The sequence below is a fragment of the Lissotriton vulgaris genome, chromosome 3_1 (genome assembly GCF_964263255.1).
Source record: "Lissotriton vulgaris chromosome 3_1, aLisVul1.2, whole genome shotgun sequence".
Lineage (NCBI taxonomy): Eukaryota > Metazoa > Chordata > Amphibia > Caudata > Salamandridae > Lissotriton > Lissotriton vulgaris.
Window position 1 is genome coordinate 1,576,622,384 of NC_141689.1, and position 17,821 is coordinate 1,576,640,204.

Here is a 17,821-nt window from a genome sequence, read left to right on the forward strand (position 1 = left end):
TTATATAATTTTAAATGTACAGGTAAAATATGTGTGATTGTCCATTTTATGCTCCAGGCCTAAATTCTCTGCCTTGGCTTACATTAGCACATAAACGCATCTGAAACTTGTATTATTTGTTACCAAATAAAGCATCACAAGTGCCAGAATGCAACCCCCGCCCAAAAAAAAAAACAAGCACTAACAAGCCAATAGGTCTCGTCTTTGGGTGACCAGCAAGAGGAAAAAATGACTATTGCTCATGCTGAACAGAATTGGCAAAAAAGAGCATGGGTACTCACATATATTTCCCGGAGCCAAAATGTTTGGTCTGCGAGTGCCGAGGGCCGCATTGAAGCCAGCAGAGTGGTGGTTGGGGCAGGAGGATTGGCGGGCGATGTTTGGGGTACAGTGGAATTAGGGGAAGTGAAGCATATATCTAGTAATGAACTGGACAATGAGAAACCAGAAAACCTGGGGTTAAATCTGGCTTCTCAACTTAACCAAATTGTGCGATCCTAGGCAATTGTTTTCACTTTCCCTCCTTTTTCTTCATTATCACATATATGAAGACCATAAAATATATGACTTCAGGATATGTGCTTTCCAAAATACTCTCATGTGTTTGAGTTAATAAGTTAGAATGTTGTTCATTTTTTATTGGAACCCAGGCCACCCAAAAAGGATGCGCATAACGACTTATTGTTGTCAGGGTGGGGGGAAGAATTTATGTTTTAACATTCATGTTTAAAAACTTTTCAACACACTAATATAATCTGATGTACTAAGGAGAAATGGTACTGCATGTAAAAAAATACATATTTTGAATTTTAAAGAGACTATAAAATATGTATACTTTTGTTGAAAGATGTGTTTTAAAATGAAAATGTTCCTAAAATTAAGAGATGCAGGCCACCCTCGTACTTCCTTTCTTTAACTTCACTTAGGGTCATATGTATCAAGGCAATATGGGTTCACAAACGCCGAAATTCGGTGTTTGCAAACTCATTTTCGCAAAATGGTATGTATGAAAGAATTTGGGTGCAAAATAAGGAATTGCAAAATTTGCGATTCTTTATTTTGCGATAGCATTTAAGGAATCCCAAATTTTGCGATTCCTAAATGCAATGTGTTAAGCAAAAAAAAATTCCAAAATGCCCTTAAGGAATCGCAAATTACCACCAACTTCTAGTTGGTGGTAAGTTGCGATTTCCTTGAAAAATGCACATTTCAGCATTTTTCAAAGTGCCATGTGATGCACATACATGCCCTTAAGGCATGTATATGCACCACATGTGCACCCATACTTATTTCAGGGGTGCAACAGTTGTGGTCAGTCCAGAGGGGCTGTGAGGTGTGGCTGAAGTGGGCGTTGTTGCCTCCTGCGAGGATGCCATGCGGGTGGGGGTGGTGATGAGCTGTTGCAGTCAGAGGTTGGCGAGGTTGTCTAGGGTGGTGGAGGAGTTGGGGTCATTGAGGTTGTCGAGGTGAAATTTGAGGTCTCCGATGAGTATGTAGTCTGTGGAGGTGATGGCACGGAGGGCAACGAGGTTGGCGATGGTAGTGGTGAGCACTGTTCAAGGTCTAGGTGGCCTGTAGGCAAGAGTGCTGCTTAGAGTTGTTCTAGGGCTGGTTGAGATCTGGAAGTGGAGGTTTTCCATGTTGGTGGATGAGTTGTTCGTGGTGGAGGCAAAGAGACGGACGGAGCTCTTGTGTGCGATGGCAAGTCCTCCTCCTTGGTGGTGGGACAGTCCTTCCTCTGGATCTTGTATCCATTGGGGATGGCAGAGGCGATGTCGGGGGCAGAGGAGGTGTTCGTCCAGGTTTCTATGAAGAAGGCGACGTCTGGCGAGAGGGTGTCAAAAGGTTCCAGATCTCTATGGCGTGTCTGTGCAGGGAGAGTACATTGGGGAGGATGCACTTCAGAGCTTCGGTGGTGTTGGCGTCGGGTGTGGGGGCGGCAGCCTTGGTGGTGCGGAGGGTGGTGAAGGTTCGGCAGCAGGAGAACTGGCGATGGGTGGTGTTCAGCGTGGACAGCTTGCAGTTGTTATTCCTTTGGGAGTTGAGTGTGAGGACGGCAGCATAATCGTAGTGGTGGCTGGTCGGAGAACCAGGGTCCCTGGCGCTGGTCTGGTCACATACGGGCTTGCCTTTGGCATGCGAGTGGCGCGCCCGCTGCGCATGGCTGCAGTTAAATAGGGAAGTGGGAGGGAGGCGCAGCGGGAGCGGGAAACTGGCGATAGAGGGGCTGCAGGGGCAGCAGCGGTGGGAAAGAAGGGCACAACAGCAAAAACAGGGAGAAGGAAAACAGGCAAAGAGGCACAAAAAATTGAAGGCACAATAACAAGCACATGGCACAGATCTAAGGCACAATAACAGAGGCACTGGATAACAGTAATTAGAGAAATAACAGACAGGTAAAAGCAGCACAATAACAGGGCACAGAATAAGAGAAATTACAGAGCTTAACAGACAGCAAAAGATGACAAAATAACAGGGCACAGAATAACAGAAAGTAGAACATGCACCAGCAGAGAGGCAGACAGAGGCCTGGAACCTACTGGCAGGGGTGATGCTGGGTCAGCGGTGATGGCACACTAGCAGGGCTGCTGTGGGAGAGAGCAGGATCCTGGCCGGGAGGTCAGGGGTCTTGCTTGTGCGCCCTCGCAGTGGCCACTATTAAATAGGGAAGGGGGAGGGAGGCGCAGCTGGGAGGTGGGAGCGGGAAACTGGCTGGGGGGAGGGGCCGCGGGGGAAGCAGTGATGGGAAAGTCGGTAACAACAGGAAAAACAAGGAGAAGGAAAACGGGCAAAGAGGCACAAAAAATAGAAGGCACAATCACAAGCAAAGATCAGAGGTACAATTACAGAGGCACAGGATCACAGTAATTACAGAAATAACAGAAAGGAAAAAGTGGGACAGTAACATGGCACAGATTAACAGAAATTACAGAGAATAACAGACAGCAAAAGGCAGCACAATACCAGGGCACAGAATAACACAGTAGAACGGGCACAAGATAGTATTTCTCATATCGCTGAAACTTCAATATGATGTTCTAAAAGTTATTTTGGAGCTGGTTGCTGTGCAGACAATTAAGATCTCCAAACACACCATTGCCTTGTATCATTCTCATGCATGAAGTGGTGCATGTGAGTAGGTGGGAATAGCTCATTTAAAATGAATGGGATTCTACCCCATCCTCCTCAGACTATTGGGAATACCATCATCTTTCACTGCAAAATGCAACCCTAGTCATTCAATCATCTAGCCATTATCTAAAAGTTCATATTACATTGTGCATATTAATATACAAACAAAGGAAAAGCAAAATAAAGACTCTACATTTCTCATACAAGCATCAAAATTTAACAATAGGCATTGATGCCTGTACATTATGTGCAAAAAAATGATAGAATCAGTTTATATTGAATATCATTGTAGTGCACCATAATTGTTTTGTTTCAGATAAGGATCAAATGGCAATAGCAAAGTTTTTGGGGACTTGAAACTGACCTATTTTGCTTTTAGTGATGTTCATAAGAACACTAACAATTTTCATGCTCAAAAAAATATAAATTCAGCAGCTTCATGTAGACAAAGTTTTATTTTAATAAATAGAGAAAAGGTTAATATTCATGAAAAATATTTGGATAAACACAAGTTATAAAGCTTTTCGTTTCAAATGTCTGGCCTCCTGGCTGATAGTGGGTTTTTCTGGTGAGCAAAGTGGGCGCGATTCACAGAATGAACTTAAGAGTAAATCCTAAACTTACTACTATTTGGTATTCACAGAATGCACTTACTACTTTCGGGATTCACAAAGTGAACTTACTACTTTCGGGATTCACAGAATGAACTTACTACTTTCGGTATTCACAGAATAGATTTAAGACTACTAACTTTACGTCCGCACTCGGGCTGTAAATTCCGGCCCGGAGGCGGAGTTTCCGGCTTGGGGGCGGAGCTTATGGACCAGAGGCGGAGCTTCCGGGCCAGAGGCGGAGCTTGTGGCTTGGAGGCGGAGCTTCCGGCTCGGAGGTGGCGATTTCAGCCATGGCTAAATACCCACATCTGAGCCGGAAGCTCCTCCTCCAAGCCGCAAGCTCCGCCTCCAGGCCGTAAGCTCCGCCTCCGGGCCGTAAGCTCCGCCCCCAAGCCGGAAACTCTGCCTCCGGGCCGGAATTTACAGCTCGAGTGCGGACTTAAAGTTAGTAGTCTTAAATCTATTCTGTGAATACCGAAAGTAGTAAGTTCATTCTGTGAATCCCGAAAGTAGTAAGTTCACTTTGTGAATCCCGAAAGTGCACATACTACAAGCACAAACCCCCATCCAGCTGCTACCGAGTAGCATAAGAAGCCATCACAAATGCAATGAAAAGAAATGCTTGTACTAATCTGTACCACTAGCACTTTCTACTCCATCCATTGTATTTCATCTGTGGAATTTAAGACAATAGGCAAATCAGCTTTAGTGCCATCCCAAAAATGACTGAGCTAAAACTGTAAAGCCACATCCCTTCTAAACAGGACCTCAAGCCTCCCTAAATATATGGTTCAACTATTTGTACTTCCTCACTCACTAACATACTGGTTGAGTCATTGTAGATCAATGAGCAAGAAACCCATGCACTCAGTTTGCCTCACTTTCAAAAAATAAAAGAGACGGAAAAGCTTGAATTAATCTGAACCACTGGCAGCTACTCTAGAGACATTCTACGCCATTGTTCTTTAGCTCATCTGGCCTAATAGAGACTAGAACCAACCATCTTCAAATTAATGTTAGTCCAACCGCAAAAGGGACAACAATACCCCGGATTGCTAGACCGTATCCTCTGTGAACTGAATCTCAAGCAAACCTAGACATGTATTGGTCCATTCCACTCACCAATGAGGTGCAATTTGAGTCACTATCACAAAGTAAGCACATTGGTTGAGTCTCAAAACAGGAGCTTTTAGCCATCGGTTGTCAATGACTAAGGGGTAGATTTATGTTGCCTGACGCATTTCGGCAAATCAGCAGAGATGCGTCAGGAAAGATACGGCACGCAAGTTTATCCTTACGCCACCCACGATGCGCCCCATTTACAATGCGGCGCACCATGCCGCAGAAATAAACAAATGCGTGTTGCATTGAGTGAAGTTCGCGCAGTGCTGAAGTTGTGCTTCGTGCAGCACGCAACTCCAGCACTATTCCAACTTGCCCTATCTCTAACATGGTGCATCAAGCCTTACGCCTGCAGGCGCAGGGTTTTGAAGCATCAGCGTTCGTAAAGTGACTCAGTGAAATCTTGTAGATTTCACAAAGTGACTTTGCAGGTGCGTTCCTTCGACGGAACGCCCCCCCCCCCCTGCGTGGAAAAACGCCCACATGAAACCTGATGCAGGTTTCATGTGGCGCAGGGCCTTACACCCTGACGCATCTCCATTGATGCGTCACGATGTAAGTATGTCGCAATGTGGCGCAGGGTTTACGCCGCCGCTGCGTCACAGACGTGACGCAATGGCAGCTTAAAAGTGCTACAAGTCCGACATAAATCTGCCCCCTACTGAGGTATACCAGTACTTACTGTGGCATTCGGGTGAGCCCATTGCTTATCTTAGGTTGCTTTCTGGTCAATCTCATTTGCTTGCCATGTATCCACTGGCTTTCCTTCCTCTTCTTGTGTTTGTCTCTACCCTGGAGCCCACCTTCTTTACCCTTCTTTTGACTGGTGGAATTGTATCCTTCCACCGTTTACATTCAGGGAGCTACTTTTTTGTTTGTTCAGTATTATGTGGGAGTGGATGTGTTTTCTTGTCCTTACGACTGTGCTGCTTCTCCTTTCAAAGTCCTGTCCACGCATATGTCATTATGCTGTAGCAGCAGTTTTTTTTGTTTTTGACGAGACTGTTTCACTTTGGCACACAGACATTTATTTTTTTTGCCAATGCAGAATAGTGTTGGCAAAAATTATTCCAAAGCCAAACAATTTGGTAACACCACTGAAAGACGAGATCTATTGCCTTTGCTAAAGTGCGCTTGTTTCATCATTAAGTCACCTTTAGTGGCAAGGGTACACCAAGATGTGGGTGCCATGGGGATTTCTTTTGCTCCTCGCACATAATTGCTTTGATTTGAGAGTCTGACTTCTGTAGACCTTTTATACTCCCAGGGACTGGTATTGTTTTATGTTGCATGTGTGTCCCATTTCCACTTTAGAGGTTCTTGTCTAAAACCTGATCCTTGCAAGATGATTGTTTACAGTAATGCTTTAAATCAGTTTCAAAACCACTCCTACCGAGGTGCTTGCGTCCAATTTAGCGTCTTGATAAAAATAAGACATAAACAGGTTTGTATCCTCTTTTAGGGATTTATGAATGCCTATTGACATCAGCTAGTAGTGGGTGGCAAATTGTATCGCTGATCTTATTCCCATTCTTTCCATATATTTTTACAGAGTTAATATACTTACAATCTTCCAAAAATACATTTGCCAACCCAAATGGTTGTGGTACAGACTTTCTCAATGTTCTCTGAAAGAAAACATGTATTATGCAATCTATCTTCTATTAATTTCCTCCTACATTCCATACATAAATAACATAACCTAACATAACATAGCATGCATGACAACATTTTGTAGTAACATTCACACCGACCAACATCACTTTACACTAGTTGATGAGCTGTATATATGTGATACAAGATCGTAATAAAGTTAAGTTCTAATTTAACAGAATTTTGTTTAAATGTCACCCAATGGTATATCCAGGGCAAACACTTGGTAGTAGATATATCCACCTAATTAGCCATGTTAGTTTGTATGCAGTTAATCATATCCATTTTCAGATACTAAAACTTTACTTCTTAAACTTATGTAGTTGCGGCGTTCAAATATCAATTGCTTTGCAAAGTAAATGGATCAGGAAGGTATTGCAAACCCACATGCTGTTCAGAGGAACAGAAAAATGGACATAAAATATTCTCTTTCTTGAGTTCCTGTGCCCTTTTTCCTTCTCCGGGGCTTGAGACAGTTTCAGTCTGATTCATTCCTCACAGTCCCTTGAGGTGGGAAGGCAAATTACGTTTATTGAAAAACAGACTGAAAAAGAAAATTGAGGCTTGGGTACACCTACAGAAGAACAACACGGAGCTCAGGAGCAACCCGCAAAACACAAGAGTGCTGAGGGAAATAAGTCTTCCTTTCCAAAACAACCACTAGGGATTTTGCCTTGCATATATAATGTTCCTGAGAAGAGATTGATTTTTAAATAGGAAAATAAATAAATATGCCTTGTTACCAAGAATGATACGGCAGGCAGTTGCCAGATCACATAAACTTTGCATCTGTTCAGTGCAGTTTTGCAAAGATTTTGGCTCTGACCTTCTCGTGCACATAAATTTGCATGAACCGGACAGTGCAAGGATTCTATATTTATGCCAGCTGGTTGACGCAAATGTCGTTTTCATTGCACAGATGCAAAGACAGTAAAACTAACTCACTTTTTTTCTTAAAATCTTTTGTTTGAACATTAGAAAGGTAAATAGTACTTAATTTGTACCTCGGCAAGAGGTCACTGCAGTTTGCACCACCCATTGCACTGCCAGCGCTGCCAATGACAGTACTAACACAACTACTACAATTACAAACCTACACGTATGACTATTCCGACCCCCAAAGGTGTAACAATGGCTTGGGCTGCAGTTATCAGTCATTTTTAATGCATATTAAATTAATAAACAACTGTTGGTGTGCTAATCTCTAAACTAGGCAAACATCGCCGCCATGTAGTAGACTGTCATAAGTGTCAGTGCTGGCAATTAAATACCAATGCCGGGCACCGGAAACCACTGGTTCAAATTTAGCTCTGACTGTAGAAAAGTAGTCACAATTCAATTTCAATTCAAAATAACTTTATTCGATTGTAAGCATTACAATCATAAAAGTACATCTCATCAACAAACAGTTAAAAACAGTCCGGATAATTCATTTGACAGGTAAGGGATCCAATACACAGTATAAGGTAGAAAAGAGAGAGCAGCGGGCACCATAAGCGTAAGCATTATTAAATGTACATTAAAAACATAAATTATTTCATTATAAAAATTAAAAAGTGCCTAAAACATTTGCAGCATAATTATCCATCCATACTTTTCCTGAAGGTGATGGCTGATTTTAAAAAGTTACAGACAAATAAAGTGCAATCACAATTCAGTAATTGGAGATAGTAAAGTGCAGGTTTGATTTGTACGAAGTTCAGTTTTTTGAGGCACGGTTTAAGATATAGTTTCCGCGGTAAAGTATAATAAGGGCAAGTGAATAAAAAGTGTGCCAGATCTTGAGGAGACTTCCCGTCGCAGCCACAAGCTGGCAACACTCCATCCCGATGAGCCCCACTTGGAACCGCCAGTAGGAGATGGAATAGGTCAAAGCGGAACCTTGTTAGCAAAAAACGTTCATAGCCAGTCATGTGCCATGACAAATAAGGTTCCATTTGTGGACAGGTTTTGAGAAGTAGGTGTTTCCTAACACTGTCCTTCTGTAGCTCAACCTCTTCTCTGTCTGTGCATCTTAGTATTAACATAGCATTTTTTACAAAGATAACATCAGGTTTTGTGATCTTGTTGGGAGCAAAAAACAAATCAGGCCGGCCAATTGCCGTCAGACAGTCCTTTATATACTTCAACCACGGAACATTAAACCTCCCATCAAGTGTTAAGACTTCTTTTAATAAAGCTTGAGTGAGCGGAATATCAGGTTCAGGTTTCAAGTCTTTATTTCGATTTTTGACAAATCATAAAAGACACATTATAATACATTAATAAATCAAACAATAAATTTTTTTAAAAAATGCAAAAACGAAAAAGGGCAAAGACTATGTACATTTCCAACAAACCATCTAAACCACACAATAATAACCTTAAGTAAATTAAATTTAGAATAATTAAAAAAGTATTAAACATCTAGGAAGAGAAACCTGAGTTAAAAACATGGTATTTTAGTGGTACATTTCGAATCATGTCGATCAATAGGAAACTATTTCTTGCTTAATGTGCAGAAGACGCAGAAGAAAAATATGAAAACAGATCATTTAAGCAATATGCAGAGTTTGTCACTTCGTGAAGCACTATGGTTTGGCGTCTTGGCAACTATGACGTATGTTTTAACCTTAAAAGCCAGGCCCAACCCAAATATTTAGCCAGGCTCACTACAAAGACCTCAGAGGTGTTAGTCTTTAGCGCCCATATGGCTTCGGCACAAGTTTTAAATGGTAAACGCTGGAACAGTGGTTTTAACCATTTCTTTCGAGGCACTGAATATCTAGGGCAAGCAAAAAGAAAATGACCCTCTGATTCTTTCTGTCCCGGGCAGCCTTTACAGAAAATCGATACCCCTGTGGACCATTTGTTTGCAAAAGAGTTCAAAGGCAAAGCCCCCACTCTGAACTGATGATACAGTTTCTTATCCAGGGGTTTGGTTATGACATCCCAATAGGGCTCTCGGGATAGGTCTAGCTTGAATGATAGAAACCTGCCCGTGAGACTGACATTGCTGGAGAGTGAGACTCGATTTAGGCGAATTGAGGCCCACTACAGGGTTTTGAACTCTTGTTTAGAGGGGAAAGCATTGGATAAGGGGGATGACCAGAGTTGTTCTAGACCCATGTCAATGAGTGTGGTTTTTACAGCTAGGAGCCATGGGATTTTTACGGATCCACTGATTGACCTGACTTCAGCTAGTTCTTTTGCGAAGAGAGACAGTTCAGGAGAGGTCCATATTCGTCTCCAAAGGGCCACCAGCCTAAATCTAGCCATCTCGTTGATCGGAGGGCACCCTAAGTCCAGACAAAGGGGGATTGAGGGGGTCGACTGTGGTAGACCTACTAGGTTCCGAAGGAACTTGCATTGGGTTTTAAAGAGGTTAAGGAGATCCATATAGCCCCAAAGATCTGCGCCATATAGAATAGCAGTAGTGATTTTGGTGTCATAGATCTTGAGGGCTGGGAGAACCCGTTTGGTGGTGGATCTTTTTTGCTCTTTTATCAGACAGCCCGTTAATCGTGCAAGTTTGAGATGATGGGTGTTAATTTGATCTTTCCATCTCAAGCGGCTGTCAAGGGTGACTTGCTCGAGATTAACTCCGTTCAACCTCACGGAACTCCGGACAGGATGGTTTCTAGAAAAAACCATAAACTTTGTTTTTCCCACATTCACCGCAAGTTTGTTAATGGCACAAAACTCCTCAAAGCGGTCCAAAGCCCGCTGCAGCCTGCTGCGTGTTCTGGAAAGGAGTAGGGTGTCATCGGCAAAGATGAGTAGTGGGAATCTCGTCCCAGCCAACAATGGGGCGTCAGTGGGGGTGTCCATAAAGAATTTCACCACTTGGTCGATGAATAAGAGGAAAAGTGTTGGTGCCATGACGCACCCCTGACGGACACTTCTAGTTACGGGAAATGTTTCCGTCACTTGTCCCTGGCCTCCCCACCTCACCCTCGCATAATTATCCTCATGGAATTTAATTATGAGGTCAAGTAGTTCTGGTGGACATCCTAAGTTTTCCAACACTCCCCACAGTTTGTCCCTTGGCACCAGATCGAAGGCGGACTTTAGGTCAATGAACGCAGCAAAGATGGTACCGCCGCCAAGCCAGACCACCTTCCAATAGATCAGGCAGAGTCTAAACACCTGATCTATGGTGCTTATTCCTGATCTAAAGCCCTCCTGCATGGGGGATAATATGTCCTCTGTTTCAATCCAGCCCTGGACCCGTCCCAAGACCATACGTGCGATGATTTTTTGTATGGAATCAATAAGACTAATAGGGCGGTAATTCCCTGGCTTGGACCTGTCGCCCTTTTTAAATATTGGAATTATCTCCGCTCCCTTCCATGATTTTGGGATTGTGGCTCCTTTGGCTAAGGAGTTAGCGATCATGGTTATATAAGGAAGCCACAAGGCTAGATTAGATTTAAATAAGTCCGCTGGTATCAGATCCATGCCCGGAGCTTTCCCTCGCAGGGTCAAGCCCAAGGCCAGCTCGGCCTCTGAAACTGAGAAAATTAGTTTCTCCCCGTGGGTGTGTAACGGGGGTGACCTGCCCGAGGATTTTAGGGCTTTGGAGTCATCGGCTCTGAATTGGGCGGAATAGAATGTTACCCACTCGTCAAGGGGTACATGGTTAGCCGGTGTACACGAGTCCGGGTCCTTCCCCCACTTGACTAGATCCCAAAACTTTTTCTGGTTGTTTGAGGTGGAGGCATCCAAGAGATCTGACCAAAACCTATCCTCCCACTCCCGTTTGGATTACCACTGGGTTTTTCTATAATGGAGCCTAGCCGCTTTGACTGCGACCAATTCCCGAGATTTAATAGTTTTAATAAGATCAGAGTGTGCCTCCCTAAATTTTTTGTTGTACCATTTCTGGGGGAGGGGATTAGCTTTGGTAGAAGCACTCCGGCAAGGGAGGGAAAGTAGGGACTTTAACTGGTCAAAGCAACTAATGTGAAGATTAATAACATTATTTGCCGAACCCGGGTTTGCCCCCAACAGATCAATTTTTAACATGTCGTTATACACATTATTGGCCATTGTGTTAACATTGTCCCATAACGATTTATCCTCCATGATCCGGGACCATTTCAACCTCCTCCTGTCATTGGTTAGCAAAACGTCCCCTGTATGTGAGGTGGTAGGCTCCTCTAGTCTCTTTAAATCTGGTAGTTTCAATGATAGTAACAATCAAACACTAGGAGGGGACCTGCCCGCAGTAATTTTAGTCCATGGCCTTGGAGAGGTCCTTTGTATTATAAAAATTGTCCTGAACCCAAGCAAATCATATAACAAGTTTGATTTTATCAAAATTTATTTTTATGAATTCATTATCATTGTATATAGATATAAATAGTTTAGCATCAAAATAAATAAGCATCTTGAGAACCTTTGTTCTGTAATGATGGGTCCCCATTATAAGATGGCCGCTACTGTTTCACCGCAGGGATAAGTACCTTTTAAACCCGTCCTCTATGTCGCGTAGACGCTAGGATTCCCCCGCGCCTCCACACCTGAACCTAATATCGGCACCTGCTTTCAGTATATATAGACGTACTCAAACGCCGTACGCACTGCCTGTCCTCGTGCGAACGACCCGGACCGCCGACTGGAGACTGCCCCCTGCCAATGCGCTAGGTAAGCCCTCACTGCTGACTAAATCGAGTAGTCACAGATCTAGCCCATAATCGCCTTCTCTGCATGTTCCTCGCATTTCGGTAATACACGTCTGTCGCCCTCTAGGTTCCATCCAGAAGGGACCTGACCAAACTCGAAAACAACTTGACGGCAGAACTGACGAACCCTCCTAAGACTTCCTCATTGGTAGGCTGGCCCCCATCTTGATGTTTATTTTTAGCCGGCACTCTCTGTAGCCTAATCTTCATTTACCCCATCACCCCTCTCTTCTTTTTGTTGTAGATTAGTCTAACTCACACCCCCAGCCGGCGGCCCCAGCACTGACCAGAATCCAACTGTGGTTTTCTCCCCATCCTTGAAAAGGTACCCCCGAAACAATTCCCTATGCTACAACGTGTTTTTTCTTTGAGTTAGGACGATACTTGTAGTTAGCGCTTAATTAAACTGCCATTTCCCACGTTTCAGGTATATTCATTTTATATGGGTAGCAGACAAGGTCAGCATCCATCTACAGTCGTCCATGGTATCTCCCCCTTGATGTGAAGGTATGCCTTTAAAAATTGTGACCCTGTACCTTGCCTTTCTACTCTCAGGCAAGACCAGCCCCGGGTAAGATAAGTATACTGATGTGCCTTTTCTTCCACCTTAGGGATACACATCCTTACCTATCCATGCGTTACCCCCCTTGGGGTTGATTCTGCCACATATAATAGGGGACAGGATTCCTTCTATCCCAGATATTTACCTACGGCGACGCGATCACTTCCTGGCACAAGCAAATTGCCATCCACTTGGTTAATCATACGCCAGCTCCTTCCGCTACCAGTAGGTAAAATTCAATACAGCACTATTATTATGTCAGGCTAAAGGAGATGTCCTCCGTTAATATTCCCATCTATACGTTAAAGTGTTTTTTCTTTTCCCCTTTCTTCTAAAATGTCTATATATTGATGCGGTGCCTCTACTGTATAATTGTTGTCTCCGGGCCTAGTCTGGACGGTACAAACTGTTAGTCATTATCTGTATAAGTATCTACGTATTCTTGTCTTATTGTGCCTTGAACCCACGCAAGTATGTTTTCTAAAATATATGTTTTTAATATGTTTCTCCATACAGAATTTCTGTACAGGTGTGGTTCTTTCTTCTCTACCCCACTTTGCCCTGATGAAGGTGTTGCCCCGGACGGGGCTACACACCGAAACGCGCGTTGGCGTCTGTTCCTATTTAGGAACCCACTGAACCAACCCGGACATTTGATCATCGGTCCCCCTGTCATCTAAAATCATCTCTGCCTAGTGTTGTAGGATGCATGATGTGTGAATGTCTTTTGTATGAATGTTAAGGGTATTTTAGTATGAAGTCAGAACCACCATTTAATTGTTGTCAAGATGCTTATTTATTTTGATGCTAAACTATTTATATCTATATACAATGATAATGAATTCATAGAAATAAAAAATAAATTTTGATAAAATCAAACTTGTTATATGATTTGCTTGGGTTCAGGACAATTTTTATAATACAAAGGACCTCTCCAAGGCCATGGACTAAAATTACTGCGGGCAGGTCCCCTCCTAGTGTTTGATTGTTACTTTCCCCATCGACCTGCCTAAATTGATGTGGGGTCCCCCTCCGATTTGAAGTTTCAATGATAGTAACAGCGGATTGTGGTCACTTTCTGGACGCTGTATTACTACCATGTCTACTAGTAAGGACCAATATTCCAGTTTTAACAAGACATAGTCAATGCGGCTCCACCTAAGACCATTATCGAAAGTACAATTGGCTTCTTTGTCCGAACTTGTGCGGCCATTACAAGCTCGGGGCTTGTAATCAAATGCGCCGAGGGTCTGATGCAGGCTCCGGGTGTGAGTGCAGGTTCCGAGGGTCAGGTCCACAGAGAGCGTCCAGCGCTACAGTCCACAAGCGCTTTCCAGGAGGAAAAGATTCCAACAAGGTGAGTGCAGCCGGTAACTTTCAAGGCTGCAGGGAGGCGGGGGCGGGAAGAGGACCAGCTGCGGCAGATTAGCAGCACACTGCCCGCTGGTCCTCGCAGTCCCGCTTGAGAATGTGTGTCAGCTCCCTTGGAAAATTACAGGAGACCCCCAGGCACGAGCGGCGCCCGCGAAGCGGGAGCCGCGAGATGTAATTAAATGCGCCGAGGGTCTGATGCAGGCTCCGGGTGTGAGTGCAGGCTCCGAGGGTCAGGTCCACAGAGAGCGTCCAGCGCTACAGTCCACAAGCGCTTTCCAGGAGGAAAAGATTCCCTGGACATCCCAGGAATGTCAGTATTAAGTCAACAATTCAACCAGCACAGTACCGGGTTCACTGCTATTCTTTCACTTAAATAGGGGACACCCAACTCCTCGTGTACCGAAAAATTCCCAGTACCCCTTGGCAGCCTCAATATCAATAATAGTCACAATTCTTTTCCTCACATTTCCACTCTCTAGAGGGTTAGTCCTCGCTGGTACACTCTAATCCTTTCCCATTTTTAGATCTTCATTGGCTCAAAATCACTTTGATGCTCCATTTTCCGATTATAACAGAGCAGCTTGTCACCATATGATTGTGTCACTGCTCCCTAAGATGGCAGGTATTCTGCATTGTAAAGGCTGGTAATGTAACCAGGTCCATCTATGTAGATATTTCTGTCTTACCCTGTGGCACACTGGATTTCGATGCCCTTGTTTAAGGTTTGCTAAGCGACAGACATCATTCTGGTTATTTGGTCAATACTGCGCTTGGACATTCCATTTATGATCCAGGATGGTATAGGGAACATGGTCCTGGTTCTGAACTATATATACAACCAGAGAGGAAGGGTATATCTGGCTACTCTCCTACCCCTAGATCACAATTACTAACAACAAAAGAGTGCCTACTATTGTGAATTTCTAAATGACATGATGCCTTAGTGAGGAAATACACAGTGACTAGACTAAATAGAATGTGCGGTCAAAGAACAAAAAGAGAAAAAAATATTTTCTAAAAGAGCCCTCACTCGCCCTAGTGGTGACATGCTTTATCATGGAGTTTGTCACAGGAGGGGCCGACTATCCCCCCCTGTGTGCTTCGACGCCTGCAAGTGCAGCGGAGCAGGTATTACAAAAACGTGATATGTATGATCGGTGACAAATGAGTGGTGTTATAAAAGATCACAGCTGTACCCCAACAGACTTTATTAAAGGGCCAGTTGTTCACATTAAAAACAGTGAAGTCACTTGGAGATTTATATTAGAACCCCAGTGACCTGGTGTGAGTGGTCAACATGTTGCTGCTGTTTACTGCTTTCTTAGCTCAGCTTTCATCAGGACCATAATTATAATACAAATACACCGTCCTACGGGGGTCCACGCACGCTAAGGCGTGCTTACACCGTTAGGACAGAAGAGAAAAGACCAAGATTCAGTACTCTCCTCAGTTAACTCACGGTTTTACCCGCAGTCAGTGCTCCTGATATTCGTCTGGATACACTTTGTGAAACAATTAGAAAATGTACATACATATTAGATATGTCCGTGTCAGTTAATCCACCTGCTATTCAAAACTTGTTTCAAGTTAGGGTTTTCTGACTCATTATCGATTATTTTGCTAGGTTGTAAGCTATTATTAAGCTAAATAACTGCGTATCTCGATTAGAGGCATGTAGTTCCTTGAAATCAAGTTGCACGTTAAAAATACCAGATGTACAGACCATAAAAATCCCAGTCCCTCTAGCCCCCTGTCAGAGGCCGCAGAGACAGAATAACAGTCCGAACTACGGAGAAAAACTGGTTGTTTCTAACGCACTTACTGTGCTTAAGAAGTTGGCGTGCCTCATGGACTCACAGTGTGGCCATCTCTTCACGTCCCGTTCCGTCTAGTCAAGAACAAACAAAACAAAATGGAGCGAGATGTCACTCTTCAGTATGTCTATGCTACGGCATAAATCTCCCTGCCGAGATATATTGACACGTGCTTTCAATAAGGTACTGACTTACTTCGTACAGGTCGACTCGCCGTCCGGAACCTAGGAGTGCATTTCACTGTTGTCCGGATCTTACCCCTAATGGCGTTTTTTTCGTATTTAAAGTTACGTGATTGATACGCAGCTGCGTCATCAGTCACGTGACGGGAATATGAACATTGCCCGAAGGGTTTTTAAAAAAAAGTTTTTAATGATTCTTACTCATAGTGTATCTCATTGTGAGATCGGACGATCTGTATACACTACTTGGTTGGGTCACAAACAGGTGAACAAAAGCACTGCTCTGGTCGCTCCCTACACGATAAAGATAGGCTCCCGGTGATGCTTGTTGGAAGACTAGATGCTGACCTTTATTTATAGTAGATCGTATTCTCAACCAGACGATTGCTATGAAACACTCACTTAGTGTGATGATGTAATAAAATAAAGTGGGTGACAATAAATTGCGGTCAAGAATAGAACTTAATTTTTGATCACAACCAGGACTGGCGTCTTAATATTAATCAACCTGTGAAGGGAGGTAATGACACAATTATGCATGAGTCAAAAACATGTAGAGGCAGATGTGTGAAACTGTAAAGCAAGAATTCGGGGTATATTGGTGGGCATTATCTCAGTACGCTAGACGGTATACCCATCTCTGTTCTTGCTCAAATAATCTTTGCTCTTTACCATGTTGTAGGTGTTCAATCACTGTCCAGTGGATGTTATCGGGGGAGTGTTTATGTTCTAGAAAATGTGTGGTCATTTTAGTATTACTTTTGCCACACCTTATACTACTCCTATGTTCGCATATACGGAGTTTGACCATCCTTTTCGTCATTCCCACATATTTCAAGCCACAGGGACAGGTTATTAAATAAACAACGTTCGTTGTATTACAATTGGTATGGTTTCTCTGTTCCCAGATCTTATTGGGTTCCAACTCCAGGGTTTTTGAACTAGTTGTGAAAGGACACACGCTACAACTACCACATGGGTAGTGACCCACTACAGGTGGTAAGCCCCAAGCATTCAGAACACTCCTGACTGATTCCTGTATCTTGCGGGGGCAGGTATGGACCAAAGCATCTTTGAGACTTTTTGCTCTCTTGTACGAGAACAAAGGTTTGTCCCAGTTACAATTATTGGATGTGAGGATCCTCCAATGTTTGTTAATACTGCGACTTACTACATTTGAAGCTGTATTATATGTAGTGACGCATGTCAGTGGTGCCTCACTTAGCTCTGCCTTTGAGGTCTCTTCCAAAAGGGAATCGCGGTTCTGATTGCGAGCCCTTTTGTAACGTTTTGTTAGAAGATGTTCAGGATATCCCCGGTTATGCATTTTTACAGTCAGGTTTTTTGATTGCTCTTTGTAATCTTGTACATCAGAGCAATTCCTCCGGATGAGGAGGTACTGCCCAAACGGTAGATTCTCCCTCAATGATCGGGGATGGAAGCTGGTGTAGTGTAACAAAATATTTTTACTGGTTGGCTTGTAGTAGGTTTTGGTTTTCAACTTGTTGGCTACCCGTGTGATGGTAACATCCAGAAACACTACAGTTGACTCGTTAAATTCATGCGTGAACTTCAAATTTGAATCACGGTCATTAATCCAGGTGAAAAAGGAAACTAGTGTATCTTCGCTCCCTTTCCAGACCAACAGCACATCGTCTATGTACCTTTGCTATAGAACCGGTTATCAGGTGGTAAGATGTGC